Source organism: Dendrobates tinctorius, unplaced genomic scaffold (assembly GCF_039654945.1).
Source record: "Dendrobates tinctorius isolate UK_male_01 unplaced genomic scaffold, ASM3965494v1 ptg000069l, whole genome shotgun sequence".
NCBI lineage: Eukaryota > Metazoa > Chordata > Amphibia > Anura > Dendrobatidae > Dendrobates > Dendrobates tinctorius.
The window spans coordinates 12822158-12841799 of NW_027361737.1; positions in this window are offsets into that span (position 1 = coordinate 12822158).

Genomic DNA, 19642 nt, shown 5'->3' on the forward strand with positions numbered 1-19642 from the left:
GTACAGTAGCTTGCAAAAGTATTTTGTATTTTTACATATTTTGATACATGTTTTAAATTTTGTAGAACAACACAAAGTCTAACTGTAATTAAACTGTAAGCTGGACGAAGAGAACTAACATTAAAACTTAATATTTAATGGTATGTAGCATCAATAGACATGATGAAAAGACATGGATCATTCAGCACACAATGCCAAGTAGGGGAACTAAAACACCTACCCAACCAAATGTAAAATACAAATTAGACAGAACTAGTTCCATACTGAATAAAGTCATAAGTAACCTAGTGCAGAGATTGTAAAATATCATATAAACATGCAATAAGCAGTGCTTACTTAAAGAGGTAACAAAGGAAGCAGAGTGAGCAGGGTTAATAGCGACTAAGTGCCTATGGCATGAGTTATTGTACCCTAATAAACTGCAAGCCCTACTGACAGCATGCACAAATGTGGTGTCAGAAATAAAGGAAGGACATAGTACCTGGGCTCTGGAACCATGATGAAGGTAAGGAGATGATGATGGTGACGGTGGGTGGTCTGAACGCTCCCCCTCACCCTGATGCGCGTTTCGCCCCGAGCTTCTTCTGGAGGGCGTGTAGGAATGGGGAGGGAAGGTCTCTTTAAACCAGGCTAGGGCCAATGGATGTCCTCATAGAGGACAAATGTAATCTGATTTGCATGCTATGTATCAGTACTCAAAGAAAATTAGCCAAAAACCCAAGAGCCAGGAGACACCCAGACAGGAAATATAATAGAGTGGTGTGTTGTGGCATGTGTGTTGTGCTTGTGGGTTGGTGTGTGTGAGTAGCATGTGCTCTATTCGTCCGTGTGCATGGGGTGCATCCATCTGAGTGTTTGCATGTGTGTGTGTGGTATGCATGTGGTATTTATGGGGCAGTGTTTGTGTTGTGGCATTTGTGTGGTGTTGTGCTTGTGGGTTGGTGTATGTGTGATGTTTCTATGGTGTTTGTGTGTTGTGGTGTGGCCCCTTTAGCAGTGACTCTTTGGCGCCGTCGCTATAATCCTTCCTTGTCAGTCACAACTGTTGTTTTCCCCTCAGCACTTTTACTTTCACCTTCACATTTCTCCATTTATATGTATAGGGCCTAGCTTCGGGGGCCCCAATCTCATGACTGGGGGGATGCTAGCGAGATTTAACGTGCGCAGTATTCTGCTCCTGTAGGTGGAGAGGGGGCGTGCCAAACTTCACCCAAATCTGGTGAGAACTGTGGATTTGTATATAGCGGGCTTCTACAGATTGAGATAGATATATATTACACTGCTCAGAAAAATAAAGGGAACACTTAAACAACAGAATATAACTCCAAATAAATCAAACTTCTGTGAAATCAAACTGTCCACTTAGGAAGCAACACTGATTGACAATCAATTTCACAGGCTGTTGTGCAAATGGAATAGACAACAGATGGAAATTAATGGCAATTATCAAGGCACACTCAACAAAGGAGTGTTTCTGCAGGTGGGTACCACAGACCACATCTCAGTACCAATGCTTTCTGGCTGATGTTTTGGTCACTTTTGAATGTTGGTTGTGCTTTCACACTCGTGGTAGCATGAGACGGACTCTACAACTCACACAAGTGGCTCAGGTAGTGCAGCTCATCCAGGATGGCACATCAATGCGAGCTGTGGGAAAAATGTTTGATGTGTCTGTCAACGTAGTGTCCAGAGGCTGGAGGCGCTACCAGGAGACAGGCCAGTATACCAGTAGACAGGGAGGGGGCCGTAAGAGGGCAACAACCCAGCAGCAGGACAGTTACATCAGCCTTTGTGCAAGGAGCAACAGGAGGAGCACTGCCAGAGCCCTGCAAAATGACCTCCAGCAGGCCACAAATGTGCATGTGTCTGCACAAACTGTTAGAAAATGACTCCATGAGGATGGTCTGAGGGCACGATGTCAACAGATGGGGGTTGTGCTCACAGCCCAACACCGTGCAGGACGCTTGGCATTTGCCACAGAGCACCAGGATTTGCAAATTCACCACTGGCGCCCTGTGCTCTTCACAGTCATGAAAGCAGGTTCACACTGAGCACATGTGACAGAGTCTGGAGACGCTGTGGAGAGTGATCTGCTGCCTACAACATTCTTCAGCATGACCGGTTTGGCAGTGGGTCAGTAATGTTGTGGGGTGGCATTTCTTTGGAGGGCCGCACAGCCCACCATGTGCTTGCCAGAGGTAGCCTGACTGCCATTAGGTACCGAGATGAGATCCTCAGACCCCTTGTGAGACCATATACTGGTGCGGTTGGCCTTGGGTTCCTCCTAATGCAGGACAATGCCAGACCTCGTGGTTGGAGTGTGTCAGCAGTTCCTGCAAGATGAAGGCATTGAAGCTATGGACTGGCCCGCCTATTCCCCATACCTGAATCCGATGGAGCACATCTGGGACACCATGTCTCGCTCCATCCACCAACGTCACATTGCACCACAGACTGTCCAGGAATTGGCGGATGCTTTAGCCGAGGTCTGGGAGGAGATCCCTCAGGAGACCATCCGCTGCCTCATCATGAGCATGCCCAGGCGTTGTAGGGAGGTCAAACAGGCAAGTGGCGGCCACACACACTACTGAGCATCTTTTCCTTGTCATGAGGCATTTCCACTGAAGTTGGATCAGCCTGTAATTTAATTTTCCACTTTGATTTTGAGTATCATTCCAAATCCAGACCTCCTATGGGATATTCATTTTGATTTACATTGATAATTATGTTTTATTGTTCTGAACACATTCTATGCAATGAATAAAAATTTGCAACTGAAATAGTTAATTCAGAGATATCTACGATGTGGTATTTTAGTGTTCCCTTTTATTTTTCTGAGATATACTAGCTGAAGAGCCCAGTGTTGCCTGGGCATAGTAACCAACTGTGGTTAGTTATAACAAATTTATAATGATTATATTTCACATAAAAACATTTCACATCATATATTCAACGCTACAGATTTGCAACGCAAATTAACTAAACGATTACCCAAGTATTGATAGTATTTTATTTTCAACTAATTCAAGAGCCTTTTGATAAACAACATGTGTATCTGTGTATCTAACCCTAACCTGTGTGATAATGCCTGCTGAGCTGTGTACCTAATCCTCTCCTCTGTGATACTTTCTGCTGAGCTGTGTATCTAATCCTATCATGTGATATTGACTGCTGAGCAGTGTATCTAATCCTATCCTGTGTGATACTGACTGCAGAGCCGTGTATCTAATCCTATCCTGTGTGATACTGACTGCAGAGCCGTGTATCTAATCCTATTCTGTGTGATACTGTCTGCTAAGCCGTGTATCTAATACTATTCTGTGTGATTCTGTGTGCTGAGCCATGTATCTATTCCTATCCAGTGTGATACTGACGGCTGAGCTTTGTATCTAATCCTATCCTGTGATACTGACTGCTGAGCCATGTGTCTAATCCTCTCCTGTGTGATACTGACTGCTGAGCTGTGTATCTAATCCTATCCTGTGTATTACTGACTGCTGAGCCATGTATCCTGTGTGATACTGGGCTCCCTGTTATGAATGGGTCACAGAGCAGAAAAAAGCAAAACAAGCTAAGCCACAGCTACCAACCTCTCTGGTTTTCTATGCAGATTGCAGATCCCTAATCCTACCACACAACTAGCAGCAGCCGTGGAGCGTACCTACGATGATCCTAGACACCTCGTCAAGGCTGGAGGACTAAATAAGCCTAAAGCAAGAAAAGGGGAAAACTAACTGCCCCAGAGCAGACCCCAAAGGAAAGACAGCCCCCACACACATGTATTGACGGTGAAACAAGATGAAAGCACAAACACAGGCAGGAAAAAAGGCTGAGCAAACGATGGGGCCCAAACTAACTAGAAAGGAAAGGGAAAGACACTGTCTGCAACCTGCAAAAACCCTACAAAAATAATGTCCAACACTTCTGATAGCAAAATTAACCCTGAAGTCACTAGACTTCTCCCACTATATCAGCACTCTGAAATATTCTGAGACAGAGCAAAAAGAGGCCAAACTAGTAAGGGACAAAAAGCAAATTGGCAAATACAGATAAATAAGAGTGGAGATTCAGCACAGCCCCAAGCCAGGGCTGGCTGACCACACAAAAAACTGAATAGACCAACAAAATCAAGTGTGAGCATTAGCAGAAACACTTAGCTTTAGATGACTGGAACAGAGCTGAAAACCAAGAGCTGACAAGCCAGAAGGAATCACCAGCAACTGAATAGGGTGTCGGCTGTCTTAAATCCAATCTGAGATTCCTGAGGTCCAGTCGACATCCTCATTCTCAGGTGGCAGATTTCCACCCATCAAATCAGCCTCACTACCTCCTGTTACCACCAGAGGGAGTCTGGAAGGAGAACTCACAACTGGTGAACCAGAGAATGAACTCACAACAGCTCCCCCTGCAGTCTGTGTCAGAGGGTGGTCTGGGTTGGCACGGTAATAAATTATTTCCAGCTTTACAGAAGGACATCAACACCATAGAAATGATAAGAATAATAGGCAAAATTGTTTGGTGAATTGGAACGCCCGGGGTTAAAATTTCACCTCACAACATAGCCTATGACGCTCTCGGGGTCCAGACTTGTGACTGCAAAATTTTGTGGCTGTAGCTGTGAAGGTGCAGATGCCAATCCCGGACATATACACACACACACACACACACACACACTGAGCTTTATATTATATATATACACTCACTGGCCACTTTATTAGGTACACCATGCTAGTAAGGGGTTGGACCCCCTTTTGCCTTCAGAACTGCCTCAATTCTTCGTGGCAGAGATTCAACAAGGTGCTGGAAGCATTCCTCAGAGATTTTGGACCATATTGACATGATGGCATCACACAGTTGGCGCAGATTTGTTGGCTGCACATCCCTGATGCGAATCTCCCGTTCCACCACATCCCAAAGATGCTCTATTGGATTGAGATCTGGTGACTGAGGAGGCCATTTGAGTACAGTAAACTCATTGTCATGTTCAAGAAACCAATCTGAGATGATTCGAGCTTTATGACATGGCGCATTATCCTGCTGAAAGTAGCCATCAGATGTTGGGTACATTGTGGTCATAAAGGGATGGACATGGTCAGCAACAATACTCAGGTAGGCTGTGGCGTTGCAACGATGCTCAATTGGTACCAAGGGGCCCAAAGAGTGCCCAGAAAAAATTCCCCACACCATGACACCACCACCACCAGCCTGAACCGTTGATACAAGGCAGGATGGATCCATGCTTTCATGTTGTTTACGCCAAATTCTGACCCTACCATCCGAATGTCGCAGCAGAAATCGAGACTCATCAGACCAGGCAACGTTTTTCCAATCTTCTACTGTCCAATTTCGATGAGCTTGTGCAAATTGTAGCCTCAGTTTCCTGTTCTTAGCTGAGAGGAGTGGTACCCAGTGTGGTCTTCTGCTGCTGTAGCCCATCTGCCTCAAAGTTCGACGCACTGTGCGTTCAGAGATGCTCTTCTGCCTACCTTGGTTGTAACGGGTGGCAATTTGAGTCACTGTTGCCTTTCTATCAGCTCGAACCAGTCTGCCCATTCTCCTCTGACCTCTGGCATCAACATGGCATTTCCGGCCACAGAACTGCCGCTCACTGGATTTTTTTTCTTTTTCGGACCATTCTCTGTAAACCCTAGAGATGGTTGTGCGTGAAAATCCCAGTAGATCAGCAGTTTCTGAAATTCTCAGACCAGCCCTTCTGGCACCAACAATCATGCCACGTTCAAAGGCACTCAAATCACCTTTCTTCCCCATACTGATGCTCGGTTTGAACTGCAGGAGATTGTCTTGACCATGTCTACATGCCTAAATGCACTGAGTTGCCGCCATGTGATTGGCTGATTAGAAATTAAGTCTTAACACACAGTTGGACAGGTGTAACTAATAAAGTGGCCAGTGAGTGTATATATATATATCTACTATATAATTGTCTAATTCTGTCTGTCTGTCTCTAATGGAAATCCCACCTTGCTGATTGGTCGCGGCAGTTAGGCCACGACCAATCAGCGATAGTTGCTTAGTCGTCGCGGCAACACGGCTGCATTGCTTATTGTACAGGCACATTACAGCCGTTAAAGGCATCACTGCTGCATCGCTCATAACACAGACACAGTCCTGTACATATTCTGGAGTACAATACATTAGGTAACAGCAGAACAATGACTGCAGCTCTGGGTGTAACTTGCGTACAATACAATAGGTAAGATCTGAACAGTGACTGCAGCTCTGGCTGTAACGAGTATAATACATTAGGTAAGAGCAGAACGGTGACTGCAGCTCTGGGTGTAACTGGACTATAATACATTAGGTAAAAGCAGAACAGTGACTGCAGCTCCGTGAGTAACTGGAGTACAATACATTAGATAACAGCAGAACGGTGACAGCAGCTCTGGGTGTAACTGGACTACAATGCATTAGGTAAAAGCAGAACAGTGACTGCAGCTCTGGGTGTAACTGGAGTACAATACATTTGGTAAGATCTGAACAGTGACTGCAGCTCTGGCTGTAACAGGAGTATAATACATTAGGTAAGAGCAGAACGGTGACTGCAGCTCTGGGTGTAACTGGAGTACAATACATTAGATAATAGCAGAACAGTGACAGCAGCTCTGGGTGTAACTGGAGTACAATACATTAGGTAAAAGTAGAACAGTAACTGCAGCTCTGGGAGTAACTGGAGTACAATACATTAGATAACAGCAGAACAGTGACAGCAGCTCTGGGTGTAACTGGAGTACAATACATTAGGTAACAGCAGAACAGTGACTGCAGCTCTGGCTGTAACTGGAGTACATTACATTAGGTGACAGCAGCTCCGGGTGTAACAGGAGTATAATACACTAGATGGTGGCCCGATTCTATCGCATCGGGTATTCTAGAGTCTCTGTTAAAATAAAAAATAGTTATATACTCACCTTCCGATGGCCCCCGGACTCTGTCCCGCCTCTCGCCACGCTCCCGGCATCTTCCGGTCCCAGTAATGCCTAGCGAGAAGGGCCAGAGATGACGTCACTCTCACGTGAGCATGACGTCATCAGCGGTGTTTCGCGCATAGCATTACTGGGACCGGAAGATGCCGGGAACATGTAGAGGAGAGGAAAGGTGAGTATATAACTATTTTTTATTTTAACAGAGACTCTAGAATACCCGATGCGATAGAATCGGGCCACCATCTAGTATATTTATTTATAAAATATTTTCTTTTTATGGAAACAAATTATCTTGATACACGCACATGTCTATATTGTAGAGCTTTTTGGTCATTTTTCAATGAAGATAGATTTTATTATATTTCCTGTTTGGGTATCTCCTGGTTTTCCATGCTCTTAGGTTTTTGGTTAATTTCCTTTCTTGACTGGTTTCCACTTTCCTTGCAGAGCACCGCGGTTATTTTATAGCTATTTAGTATATTTTAAATGTTCTGCTCCTTATATATACAAGTATAAAGCCGTTGCATGTTACTGTTGTGTTTATGTATCAGCAGCACTAAATAGTCTAAATTGGTGACGTGAAAAATATAGGCATAAATTAAATGTGTGCTAAAATATAATAAAAAAATTGCCATGTGCATATATAATCGCCCCGTTTTGCTATGAAGTCCCTAATAATTTCTGGTGCAAGGGTTTACCTTTTAGAAGTCACATACTTAGCTTGTTCACAGATGGACTTCCTTTCACTGAGTCACATGGTTTCAGTATATACACACCTTTTCTGAAAGGCCACAGGGACTGCAACACCTTAAATCAAGAGGCACCACTAACTAAACACCATAGGGACCACTGGAGATCTCCAAACAAGTCAGGGACAAAGTTGTTGAGGTACAAGTCAGGGTTGGGTTATTAAAACCAAATTATATATTATATTATTATAGCGCCATTTTTTCCATGATGCTTTACATGTGAGGAGGGGTATACATAATAAAAACAAGTACAGTAATCTTAAACAATACAAGTCACGATGGGTACAGGAGGACAGGGGACCCTGCCCGCGAGGGCTCACAATCTACAAATATATACTGTATATACACATGTATAAGCCGAGATTTTCAGCCCATTTTTTGGGGCTAAAAGTCCCCCCTCTCGGCTTATACACGGGTCATATACCTGGGGGTCGGCGGGGGTGTCAGAGTTCATACTTACCTGTCCTGCTGTGGTCTCTGCAGCCTCGCTTCTCCACTGTCTCCCTTCCTGTCTTCAGCGGTCACGTGGTACTGCTCATTACACTCATGAATATGCGCATATTCATGAGTGTAATGAGCGGTACCACGTGACCGCTGAAGACAGGAAGGGAGACAGTGGAGAAGCGAGGCTGCAGAGACCGCAGCAGGATGGGTGAGTATAGCGATATTCACCTGTCCCCCGGTCCATCGCTGCTCACCGCTGTCTCTGCTGCATCATGTGTCAGTGACGTTTAGGCAGCAGGGGGCACGGTGACGTGGTTAGTGCGCACCGCCCCTCTGCTGGCTGAATAGTCACTGACACAAGAAGCGGCAGACAGCGGCGATGGACCCAGGAGAGGTGAGTATGGCTTTTTTTTGCAGCATATGGGGGCATAGTCTATGGAGCAGCATATGGGGGGCATAAACTATGGAGCAGCATATGGGAGCATAGTATATGGATTCCACCCTCGGCTTATACACGAGTCAATACGTTTTCCCAGTTTTTTGTGGCAAAATTAGGGGATCGGCTTATACACGGGTCGGCTTATACACGAGTATATACAGTGTGTCTCTGTGTGTGTGTATGTGTGTACATATATATATATATATATATATATATATATTAGCAGCACATCGTTCCTAGTGAGAACAGAGCTATTTTTTTCTTTTTATTTCTCTTTTGTGCTGCTCTAACTTTCTCCTTTTTTTAAATTAAAATATATATTAATGTGTGTGTAATAGTAATATATGTATGCATGTGTGTATATATATTAATTATAATCTCTATCCCAATCTCTGAGGATTTCTCCCTCACCAGAGCATCATCAAATGGAAAGCACATGGTACCACAACAAACTTGCCAAGAGAGGACTGCTCACCAAAATTCTCAGCCTGGGCCAGGAGGGCATTAATCATAGAGACAGCACAGAGACCAAAGGTAACCCTGATGGAGCTGCAGAGTTCCCAAGCAGAGACTAGGGTAGCTGTACATACGACCACAATAAGCTGTACATTCCATGTAGGTGTCCTTTATATAAATGGGCAGAAACAAAAGCTTTTTAATTACAATTTGTGTAAGGCTTGTTTTGAGTTTGCCAAAAGACATGTGGAAAACTGTGATGAGTTGAACTTTGTGGCCACCAAGGTAAACACTATTTCTGGTGCCAAACCAACGCCGCTCAACACCCCAAGAACACTATTACCACAGTGAAACATGGCAGCATAATGCTGTGGGGGTGTTTTTCGGCAGCAGGACCATGACCCAAAGCATGTTGCCAAAGTAACACACGATTGGTTTAAGGGGAAATGTGTAAATGTTTTGGAGTGGCCTAGTCAAAGCCCAGACCTTAATCCAATTGAGAATCTGTGGTCAGACTTGAAGATTGCGCTTCAGTGTTCACCAGAGGAAACCATCTAAGTTGAAGGAGCTGCAGCAGTTTTGCCTTGAGGAATGGGCAAAAATCCCAGTGGCAAGATGTGGAAAACTCAGACTTATCCAAAGTGACTTGCAGCTGTAATTGCCACAAAAGGATTCTCTACAAAATACTGACTTTAGGGGGTGAATAGTATGCACACTGAAGTTTTCAGGTTTTTTGTTCTATTTGTTGTTTGCTTCACAATAAAAAAAAATGTTCACAGTTGTAGGTATGTTCTTTACATTAACTTTTGCAAACCCTCAAAAAGAAAAAAAACAGTGAAATTCCAGGTTGTAATTTAGCAAAACATGAAAAATGCCAAGGGTGGTGAATTCTTTCACAAGCCACTGTATTTGCTAACCACAGTACCTGCATGTTCTACCTGGTACCCAACTTATCACGATAACCGACAGCTCCTGCTGATGATTCTGCTGCTTCAAGACAAGTGAGCAGCAGCTTCCTCTTCCGTAGTGCTTTGTTGATGGAACATGACTGCTGACGTCATGCTGATTTTACAACCGGCTCCCTGCAGTTGTGTAGTAGGGAGTCTGCTGTCAGTCACCATGTTGTTGGCAGACACACCCCCTGATCAGAGCGGAAGATAAGCAGCTACTCTGCTGATGTGACGTCACTGGAAGCCGTGGATTTGCAGGCAGTAGCGGTCCTTAACCACTCTAAGCTGGCAGAGATTGGCACCAGACAGAACAAGCAGGTGGCTAGCAACTTCCGCGTTTTTCTTGGGCCCTTTATAAAATATAATATAGTGCTGATAACCCTTTTTTAAGGCCTCTTTCACACTTCCGTTTTTGACCATCAGTCAAAATCCGCCAGTTTTTGAAAAAAACGGATCCGCCATTTTTTTTGGCGGATCCGTTTTTTTTCCCCATTGAGTTGCATTACCGGCGGATCTTGACGGATGGCCATCTGTTGGATCCATTTTTTTGCGGATCCGCCAAAATGTTTGCGTCCGCCGGCATGCCTGGACGGACCCTGCAACTTTTTTTGGCTGTAGGATCTGCATTTTACAGTGCGCATGCCCAGAGAAAGGAAGTCAGCCAGGGATTTAACCCTGAAATCCTTTCTGGCAGTGGAAAAAATCTCTCTCTCTCGGACTGCAGTTCCTTTAAAATTCTGCATTCAACGGATCCGGCAAAAAAACAGTCCGGTGGCATCCGTTTGCATCAGTTACAAACGGATCCGCTTTCCGCCATTTTGGCGGATTTTAACTGACAAGAAAAAACGGAAGTGTGAATGAGGCCTAAGCATGATTTTGTGAACACTTCAGTAAACTACTTGGAAGTGGGTTTTACCACTTACTATACATATATTTTTTTATTTTTACAATATTCTGCATTCCTTTTGAAAATCCTTGAATATAATTTTCTTAAAATAAAAGATCTGTATATTTATAGCCCCAGTCAGCCAAAGTAAAAAGAAAAAAAACGCTCAACTTATGCCTAGAAGCTTTTTTAAGTAACCATCCATCCCAGTGAAATGTAACTTCCGATACATTAACAGCTGTGGCTCCTTCATCGGAGTGTTGTGTAATTAATTTATAGACTGATGATTGAGAGAACTAAAATCTCAGAATTCACTACCCACCTGGACTAATTGGACACATTTATGACCGCTATAAAGTGCACAGCAGCATTGTGTATTTCTCAGTATATCCGTTCTGTCCCTTTCCAGGTTTCACCGTCTTTCTGTAGAATAAATAAGTGACAGTAATTTGTCATTTCTGTTTATTGGCCTCAGCAACCATGAATACATTTTATATTTTCCTTCTTTCTAAAGCACATGGATGTCTTAACGCATTGGTTTTAATTCTAGAAATTAACCAATGCAATTTACTAATATAGATTGTTTGTTTGAAAATCTGCCTGATGAAACCACAATTATTTATCCCATTTTCTGTAAGAAACTAATGACTACAAGTGAAATCCCTAGGGGTGATGATGTCAAGCCTTTTATCAGTCACAAGATCAAGAAGGTAAAAAGCTCTTATAAATGATCTTCTCTCTGCAACTACACCCTCACTTGTGCTTCTTGTGGTACTGGGTGCTTAAAATGAAGCAATACTTTTTTTGATTCTGTAAAAATGAATGTGGTACATGTTTGCTTCTGCATGTTTTTTAAGATTGAGAAAAGATGGAAAATTAGAAATTTGCAGAGGGTTACTAACTCAATGGGATACTTGCAACTTTACTGATCCTGTAAAGCAGGGTTCCCCAACTCCAGTCCTCAAGGCCCACCAACAGATCATGTTTTCAGGATTTCCTTAGTATTGCTCAGGTGATAATTGCATCACCTGTACAATACAAAGGAAATCCTGAAAACATGATCCATTGGTGGGCCTTGAGGACTGGAGTTGGGAAACCCTGCTGTAAAGAGGTGAGACACTTGCTGCACTGCTTAGTAAATATGGAGACTACAGGGATCTATAAAAATACTAAAAAAGGAGGACCTGAGTCATCATATATTATGAAATACAGCTTTACTTGTGCAAAAAAATTATATATATATATTTACACAAAAAATGATTAAAAATATTTTTGTATATATGGGTACGCAAGGTGGTTGATCCAAAAAGGTGACCATAAAGTAGAGGCCGGAGACTGAGATTCAGATTGGCCTAGAAGTATAGAAACATTATTGGGGTGATATTACAATGTGGCTCAGTCTATAAATACTCAGAAACATCATTGCTGTCAGGCTACTTTCACACATAAGTTTTTCGCCGTCAGGCGCGATTCGGCATCACGCCGGAGCGCCGGATCAGGCAAATGTTATGTAAAACTGAATGTGACGGATCCGGTTTTCTGCCGGATCCGTCTTGGTCATCAGACCAAAAACCGGATTCGTCTCATCCGTTTCATCCGTTTTTCCATCCGTTTTCCACCGGATTACGCCGGATCCGGTTTTTAAAAACACCCCTTGGTGGCTTCGAAACGGGATTGGCTGCTGAAATCTATATATACCGTGTTCCTACAGCCCATCTTTGACAGGTTGTAGAGGAGAAACTGCAGGTTGGAGAGAAGAGCAAGTGACTGGCGAAGATGGATGTTGTGATTGCAAATATTTTGAAGAATTTGGTGGATTTTACAGCGGAGGCGAACCAGTTGAGGGTGATTGTTCTGGAGAAGGAGAGAGCGAGACAGCAGCACATCAGGCATCAGCGACGCCGTTTGTGGATCCACCCCATCACAGCCAAGAGAATGACGTGTGGGGTCTATTCTACACCCTGCATGGACCTTAGACAAAACCCGGAGAAATTTTTTGGATATGTTCAGATGAAAATGTTGAATTTTGATTACTTGGTAGAGCGCATTGCACACCTCATAAGAATATCGGACACCTATTGCCGCTTCTCCGCTTCACCCGCAGAGCGTCTGATGGTGACTTTAAGGTAAGCCATATTTATTGGATATGCTCGCATCAGAGCACACTTTCACTGCAATCTTGTTGGTGGTAGTTTGTATCTCCAAGTGTTCTAGCTGAGTTTTGGTATGTAATGCTGTGATTTTTTACTAATTTATTGTTTTTTAATTCCCCACAGATTTCTTGCAACTGGAGAATCACTTTCGTCACTCCATTTCCAGTACAGACTCGGGATTTCCACCATATCTGGAATAGTGAAGCACACATGCCGTGCACTGTGGGACTCCTTAGTTGATGAGTTTTTACCAGAGCCCACAACAGAGAGGTGGATTGAAATTGCTGAAAAGTTTCTACAGATATGTCAGTTTCTGAACTGCTTGGACGCTGTGGATGGAAACATATCCGCATTGTAAAGCCAGCAGGATCCGGATCGGAATATTTCAATTACAAGAAATATTTTTCAATTGTCCTCATGGCCATCGCTGATGCGGAATACAAATTTATTGCTGTTGATATTGGGGTCTATGGCCGCTCCGATGACTCAAGTTTTCAAACTGTCTGCCATGGGGCGTAAGCTGTATGGAAACACCTTCCAGTTCCCATCCCCTAGACCGCTGCCGCAAACATCTGGTCCACTTATGCCTTTTGTCTGTGTAGGGGATGAAGCATTCCAGCTGTCAGAACACCTTTTGAAACCCTACTGTAGCAGAGGATTGACAAGAACAAAAAGCATTTTTAATTACCGACTAACAAGACCAACAAGAATGGTGGAATGCTCCTTTGGTATTCTGACAGCCAAATGGCAGGTCCTATTGACTGCGATCAACCTCAAGACAGAAACTGTGGACGAGGTGATCAAAGCTTGCGTGGTACTCCACAATTTTGTTATGTGCAAGGAACTCATTTCCATTGAGGACACCTCTGAAGAAACCACCTTGCAAGATTACCAGAACATTACCAATAGAAGTTCTGTGACGGTGTCACGAATGAGGGACAATTTTGCACAATACTACTTTGTCACCTCAAGGCAGAATAGACTGCCAGGATGACAGAGTTTGATAAATTTCTGCCCTTAACCAAAGTTGTGTACCTTCTGTACCAACAGTACATACCTTTTCCAAACAAAGTTGGCTATCTTGTAGTCTATCTTGTCGTGGTTTAACTATTTTTACCTTTTGACCACAGTTGTGTACCTGGTTGTGTTTTAGGCAAAGTCTTTCACCTTTTAACAAAAGTTGTGTACATTGTTAGGAAATCCCCAACAAGATGCACAACTTTCGGTAAAAGGTGAAATACTTTGTCTAAAACACAACCAGGAACATAACTGTGGCCAAAAGGTAAAATTTATTTACCTTTTACACACAGTTATGTACCTGGTTTTGTATACCTTTTTACCTTTAGTCTACCCTGTACTTAACCTTTTTTTCTACCATAGTTCGCCGCAGAAATAAAAGAAAGACAACCAGTGTAAAACAATAATTTAACTTTTATTGAAAAATTTTTTTTTTTAATAAACTGTTAATTTCAAAAAAATTTTTGTCATTTTTATTTGAATACACACATTTATAAATTAGTGTAGTGTGGGGTGGAAATACTGCTGGAGGGGCTGCGGGACACTTCGACACTGGGAGTGTGGAGAGAGGACTGGGATCGTGATGGGGAAGGAACAGTTAGAGGTGAAGAGGTGGAAAAAGCAAGAGAATGGGTGGACATGTGGGTGGCAGAACAGGTAGTGGGTGGTGGACTGGAGGGTTGGGCAGGGACTGGAGTAGCAGATGATGTGGTTGAGAAGTGGTAGAGGGAAGGAGTTTGGTACGGGGCAGGTTGCTGGAAGTGGGGAGGTTGCTGGCACTGGGGTGTTTGCTGGTACTGGGTAGGTGGCTGGTACTGAGGAGGTGGCTGGTATGGAATATGAGGGGGAGGAGGGACAGTGGCTGGAGGGGGGTGCAGGTGGAGGAACTACTATGGTGGGAGGTGGAGGTTGGGAGGTAGCCTGCTGTAGAGCACCGTGGCACGAATGCATTACATGCATCTGCTGGGTAGGAGATAGCATTACCATGCGCTTCACAACAGACCTGAAAAAGGTGTGGTTTGGAGAAGATCTTGCTTCTAAATGCATTGTTTGCAGAAGTGTCTTCAACTCCAGAATGCCGGAGTTGATCTGCTGAAAGCCTGCGGAGATTTGATCTGGCAAGACTTTAAGACAGTTCTGGAAAGATGCATTCAGATGCAAGAACTCTGGGGCATAGCTCTTTTCCTGACCCCTCTGCCGCCCAGTACCCGCAGGTGTACTAGAGGTGGCAGGGGCAGAAGGGTGGGGTAAAGGGAAAGCGATCTCCTCACCAGCAGCTTCATGTAATGTAGGCGGCCACGATGCTCCTGCGCTGGTGGATGGGACAGATGGGTCGAATGTGAGGGAAGGTTGGGAAGGTGTAGATGTGCCGGGGTGCTCGAAGTGTCCCTCTTTGCTGGTCTCCTCAGGGATCGCCGCAGAAGGGTCCAACCGTGCAGGCTCCCGAGTGCTGGTCACCGTGCTGTGGAACAAAGAGAAAAAAATACAATTAATATACTGACATGCCATTGGCCCTGGCAGAAAAAAAATATAGACATGTAAACATTTTTTTTTTTGAAAATGGGATGTTTCATATTTACCTTCTGGTGACCATTGTTGCCCGGAGGAACGACAGGGCTCGAGCGTACTTGTACTTGCTCCTGTGTCCTCCAGATCCCTCACAGACCGACATCGCTTCACAATTCTCTCCCCTGAAACGAGAAAGCACAAAGTGGTTAGTATACAACATCAGTGTTTCACAAACTCCAGTCCTCGTGGTTCCCAACGGATCATGTTTTCAGGATTTCCATAGTGTTGCTCAAAAGGAAATCCTGAAAACATGACCCGTGGGCACTACGAGGACTGGAGTTCAGGAAACACTGCTTGACATCAAGCAACGGGAACTGAATATGCTTACGCTCTTGAATCTGGGCCCGAGCATCAAGGTCCTCCCAGCGGTCCACAAGGAGCGAACAGATTTCCTCCCAGAGCCGTCGGGTCACAATTAGATCAGCATGCCGGCGGTCAGCCATATTCCAAAGCGGCTCCCTTTCTCTAACAAGATCGATGAAGTGGTCCACATCAATCCCTCCATCCTCACCGTCAGAGTCGGGAGCACGCTGTGAAGGCTGTTAAAGAAAAAGACAAAAATAACATAATTAGCCTCCACACTTAAAGGAAATAAAAAGTGCAAAAAAACCAAAGCAAAAATATTATACTTACACTGGTGGCTGTCGCCGATGACCCTGGGAGGCACTGCGAGGACCTCTTGGCCGAGCACCAGATTGGGAAGACTAGAAAAGAAAAACAAAAAAATTATGTGGTTGGATGTAGGCATATGTGTTTGCTGTGTGATATCTGTGCTACATTGTTTTCTATGTGTTGTGTCTAGTGTGATGTTGTGTTTCTGCGTTTGATGCAGGAAACTTACCAATTGCGAGCCCACTCCAGGTATCTGTCCACCCCTTCCTTCTTCTTCTGGGACACCTCTTCAGCTTGTGATTCCTGTTTTGAAATAAAAGCCAATGAATAGACATATATTCCAGAGATGATGGATTTTGGAAATAAAAACTTACCGTCAAATGCTGACGATGTGAGGGAGGGCTCCCAGAAGAAGATGTGGTGTCCTCCTGCTGGCCAGTCTCCACTACTGCTGTTGCTGCTGGTGTTGCTGTTGCTGCCGGTGCTGCTGCATCTATAGGGCATCTCCTGCTGGTGAATAAAGAGAAACAACGGGCCACTGAGTATATTGATATTCCATGGCCCTAGTTTTGAGGAATGGGGGATTTGATAATTACCGTCTGTCATCTGCTGGTGGACTCCCCTCCGCATGGTCACCATGGTCTCTTCGCTCCATTTTGGGTGGTGGTGGTGCTGGTGGTGCAGTAGTCTCCTGCCTTCTCCTGCGGCTGGCTCCTCTCTTGGGTGGCATGTTGGCTGTGACTGAGGGTCCCACTGTCATGGTTTTATATATGTTTGCTGTGGGCAGGGTACCGAGCATGCTCAGACCAAAAAAACTGGATCCGGTCATCGGATCCGGCTTAGGCCGGATCCGGCACATTGCGGCGCTCATAGACTTTCATTATGTGAAAGTGCCGGAAGCGCCAGATCCGGCGGGTCCGGCTCTTTCTCTGGAGACAAAAAAAGTTACAGTTGCCGTTTTTTCCAGACGCCGGATTGCGACACATTGCCGGATCCGGCCAAAACCGGATGAAACGCATGACCATCTGGCGCGATCCGGTGCTAATGCAAGTCAATGGGGAAAAACCGGATCCGACATTGCATTACGCCGGATCCGGTTTTCGTAAAAATAGCCGGATCGTGCCTGACGGCGAAAAACTGATGTGTGAAAGAGGCCTTATAATAAGGAATAGGCTATAAAAAGGACAACTGTGACATGGCAATAGTGAGTAGTGTATACTCAGAAATATTATTGAAACAATTAAACACAATCTTTAAATATTGTGGTGGCCGGTGATCTAGGCTTGGAGCGCGCGCTTGCAATCTGTTTACTATGTGGCTTGTAAGTGCTGCTCTGAAGCTGTCTGGATTTGCTTCGCTTCAGGGCTTCTGCGCTTCTACAATGCTGCCACGTATAGCAGCGAGGCAGATCACACAATTCAGGCCCAAGACTCAGCCATAGCATCAGAGCGACGTGTCAATCATCAGGATCAGAATGCCCCTGTCAAGAACGAAGCCGGAAGGCAGAAGACGGGTGGGCTAATGACTATTGACGATGAATCCACTCCTTTTACTGGTGAATCGTCTGTCTTCTCATTAGTAGATTTGAGCAAATTTATCAAAATTTGGTTCTGATTACGACTGATGGCGAATATTGTATTTTCATTACTCGCCGAACACAGCCAAATGTCATTGGAGTCAATGGGAGTAGAAATGACCCAATATGTTCGGAATCGATCGTCAAACATAAATTCGTCATGGATATGGCAAATTCAGATTTGGAGACCTATTCCAAACATATTCGCTCAACTCTACTCATTAGCACCAGCTTCAAAGTCATCTCCAGTATTTCATAATTATTTATTGTCTTATCTATCTTCACCCAATTTGATCTTAAAGAAACTCTGTCATCACAGAATGACTGTTCAAACCTAGTACAAATGCTCGGTGCTTCATGGTGAGGCCAATTATTTATATACATCTCACCTGCTTGGTTTCCATCTATCTCCACTCTTTTCTGGCTCTGTGAAGCCAGAGCTGTCAATCAAAGAAGAAGAGGGCGGAAATAGAGGGAAAAGAAGCAGGTGGGAAGGTGTATTTAAATGATCGGCTCCACTGTGAAGCACTGAGCGGCGGGACTTAGTTTGAACAGTCATTCTGTGCTGACAGAGTCCCTTTAAACCATTGTGACCACCTCCAACACTCTCACATATTCCTATTGCATTCCCATCCTAATGCCTGACAATTACCACAACCATAGGTCTTATACTGCCATACAAACCCCTTTGCCCATCCTGTCAAAGAAGCATTTGTCCAAGCACGGATCTGCACATTTACATAAATATCTCTCCTGTCTATCTGGCATCTAACATAATATGTGTTATTGACATCCCAATAAATGGAGTCAAGTAGAGACACTGTAGAAGAAAATGTAATTCCAATTGCAAACCATGACCTATGAGGAACGGTTGCAGGATGTGGGAATGTTTACCTTGCAAAAAAGAAGACTGAGAGGAGACTTAATAGCTGTCTACAAATTTCTGAAGGGCTGTCACATTGTAGAAGGATCATTTTTATTCTCATTTGCACAAGGAAAGATTAGAAGCAATGGGATGAAACTGAATGGGAGGAGACACAGATTAGATATTAGAAAAAACTTTTTGACAATTAGGGTGCCACGAGAGGTGGTGGGTTCTCCTATAATAGAAGCATTCAAACAGAGGCTGGACAGACATCTGTCTGGGATGATTTAGTGAATCCTGCTTTGAGCAGGGGGTTGGACCAACTCTACCATTCTATGATTCTATGGGGAGGAACTTATTAAATTGCAAGGAGTTTATAAGAATTCCCTTCTTCCCAGAAGTGATCAACTACACCATTCTTGGGGCTGGCTCCCAGCCATAGACGCACGTATAAATTTTAGTTCCCTTTGCTAAATGTGCCCATACCCTTTTTTCAGCTGCTCTCACCCTTTTCTCCGACGATTGTTAGGTCCATAAGTGGATGACATTTTAAAGCAAAAAATGTATCTTTCCCAGTTCCATTATTTTTTGAATGCCATGATGTCACAATTTATCATTAATTTAAAATATCACCCAATTAAAACACAATTTTTGTGGCCATAAGGAGAAAAATAGGCATTGCCGTTTTTTTCTAAATTAGTGGGATTAAAATACAGAATCAATCAGGCAGCCAAGGAACTATGTCTGTCGTGACAGTCCAAAACTGAAATACTGTGTTACGGAGAAAACATAGATTAAATTGGAGCTTGGAAAGAAATGATTAATCTTCAGGCCAAGTCCTTGCTGCTTCTACATCCACCGCCTCTGCTTGATTGACAGGTCTTTTCTCCTTGTTTGTATTGTGAGAGATCTGTCAATAATCTGAGTGTGATGGGCTGAATCCAGCGGTGTCTTGATGACTACTTTCCCTGTTTGCAGCTCC